Source organism: Mus pahari, chromosome 16, assembly GCF_900095145.1.
Source record: "Mus pahari chromosome 16, PAHARI_EIJ_v1.1, whole genome shotgun sequence".
Taxonomy (NCBI): Eukaryota; Metazoa; Chordata; class Mammalia; order Rodentia; family Muridae; genus Mus; species Mus pahari.
This window is the reverse complement of record NC_034605.1, coordinates 31,065,143-31,068,184: the sequence shown is the minus strand read 5'-3', so window position 1 is coordinate 31,068,184 and position 3,042 is coordinate 31,065,143.

Genomic DNA, 3,042 nt, shown 5'->3' with positions numbered 1-3,042 from the left:
TATCTCTGAAGCTGTCTCAGCTGCCTGATGATGGGATGGTCAAGTCACATCAAGAAGAAAGTATTGTTCATAATTACTTCCCCTTCATTAGACTCCTATATTCTTTCTATCACCTTTTTTCTAATATTCATGGACAGAGATGGATTCTTCACTGAATATTTGACCACCATGACAGAGCATTAGTGAATCATCTGTGGTATTATCATGGATCTCTGCTAGTAATCACTGATTCCTTTGAAGAGTGTTTCTCTAAGAACTAAGCTGACAGTTAAAATAATCTACATGTTTAATTTAGATATCTGGAAGATCTTTTGAATTATATCAAGTATACTTCTATCTCCCTTCCAGATGCCTTCTACAGTTTGACAGTTTCTTGCTTGGTCCTATGCTCTGGAGTTTTTTATCTGTCACCAGTATTTCAGGAAAGAACCCTGGTCTGGGTGAGTAATCTCCTCCCCACAGACTCCTCTTTTCTCAACATCACATGTTCAACTAAATTTTAGAGCCTGACGTGCAGCTTGTGTCTCTGCAGCACACTCACCCCCAGCAACCTGTCTACAGGAGAGAACTGTACAGAGAGGACTCTCGGAGGGGGAGCTAATTGCCTACCCCGAGGGTAAGCTCTACCAGTTTTATGTTCTTTGATGTCTCCTTATTCCTCCACTGTTGCATTCAGCCTAAGTGATTTTGGGTTAGCATGAATTCTAGTCTACTTAGCAAATTGAAGAGAACTGTTCCTTTAAGATTCCTTTAAGATGTCCTAGGTCCTCTAAAACATCCATGCATAAAAGCAATATTAGTTAACCTGCTGATTTTACATGATGTGCTGTCACTTTTAGGCATTTGTTTCCTATAGCGGGGTGCTCAGTGGAAACCCCCATCCTGGACAGTAGAGGAGTGTTACTGCTTTTACAGTGATTCCACTGCTCACAATTAGCACGCTTTCTATCTGGTCAGCATTTCCACTGGTACGTCAGATAGGTCACAGTGCAGATCTTGTCAGATTTGAATTCCCATGAGCCCTGTTCTCATATATTTTCTTCCTTTTTAGTCTTGATTTCATTAAAATTTTATCAATCGTATTTAAANATTGTTCCATTCACTTTTCTACAGAGCTATTTCTACAGTAAGAGTAATTTTATGCTGAATCATGGCTGGCAAGAAGATAATATACAAACTCTGTTGTTAACAGTTTTAGACANGAGACTGTCATCTCATGTTATAAAATGAATGCAGGGGTTGAGATCGAAAACTGTCTGAAAAAATTCAAGGGGCTCATTCTTGACATGCCTAAACAGGTGTCTTCTACTTGAATTTTAACTTAATCAAAATGAAAACATTTTCATCAAAGTTACCTGACTATAATGTTCAGTAGAAAATTGGATACTCTTCTCACATATTTTGTCTTCTGAAAGCCTCTTGGGTGTTTGCATTCTTATTTATATCCCTAGATTTGGATATAAATATTTTTTTCGTCTATGTATTTCCATTATAGATGTTACAAAGTTTTAAAAACTGTCTATTTTCCATAACTTTCTGCATGTATTTTTTTCTCTGTCTTTTTCTCTGTCTCTTTCTCTCTCACTCACACGCACATATTCACACAATTACTACAGGTATACATACATGTACAAACATAAACATATATGTATAGATACATATACACAAAATAGAAGTTATTTGAAAGTGTAGTTCACATTCACACTGAAACGACAAAATTATGATAAGCAAAAATTTAAATCACAAAGCTGGAAGTGGTGGCGTACTCCTGTAATCCCAGCACTCAGGAGGCAGAGGCAGGTGGTTTCCTGAGTTTAAGGCCAGGCTGGTCTACAAAGTAAGTTCCAGGACAATGAGGGCTATACAGAGAAACCCTGTCTAGAAAACAACAACAACAAAATATTAAATCAGAAAGTGTTACATTACTTATTCCCATATTTGCACATTTATAGGATGCTATAAATGCCACTCTATTAGTGCAAATCATGTCTCTGTATTTTGGCACTTTTTCAGTTGTTATGTACACATGAATAAAGAAAGAGGTTGAAGACATTTCTTGACGTATTTAAAACATTTTTTCAGAAAGGTAAGACAAATACAGGAACAGAAACAGTACTGTGAGGCATGTCCATAAGCTATTTGAGGTATAGAAAAAATAAATAGCAAAGGAGTAGAAGATGTTTAACAATAACAAGTGATAAGAAGGGATTGTTTGTAAGTCATGATTTGGCATTCATTCAGAAATACAAAGTGTAAGCCTGAGTTTTTCAAAGAGAAATGAGCTAGAATAAAAGAAATCCCTTTCTCCCTTAAATAATCTTTGTCAGCTTATTTGATTACAGAAAAAAATATGATAGTATTTGTACATGGGTGTGTATGTGTATAGTGTAGGGTATTCTGTGCGCATGTATCTATATTTATGTGTTTCTATACATATGTATGTCTGTCAAAATGTGCATGTATATGTATTAATGTATGTATATGTGTTGTGTGTGCAACATGTGCAATTGTACATAAATGTATATGGAGGCCTACACTGAATGAATTCTTCACTCACTCTCTATGCTATTTTAAATATAAGATATCTCATTGAATATAGAACACATCCATTAGATAAATGGGTTAACTGCAAGCCCCAAGAACCCACCTGTCTTCATTTTCCAAGGACAGTTTCATATAGACAGTTTCATTCGGCCATTTCTTATAGATTCTGTGTAATTGGGTTCAGGTCCTAGAGTATATATAACATCACTACAATAGTAACAATCACTTGATAACTAGACTTAAGTTTTGAAACAACTGTGGAAGTTAGAATGAAGCATGACCAAAACAGTTCTGGAAATTTTATTTGTTTTAACTTAAACTTTTCTAATTTTATTTGCCATAGTAAAATTGACAGAATGAGAAGTTCTTAGATTACAGAACCACTTTTTCAGTCAGTCAAGTTAAATAAGCTTCTCATTACAATTCACACACAAACTGTTGGGTCCTGCCTTTTACAGGGACGCCGGAGTACAGCAGCTGGAGCGCACCAGACCAGCC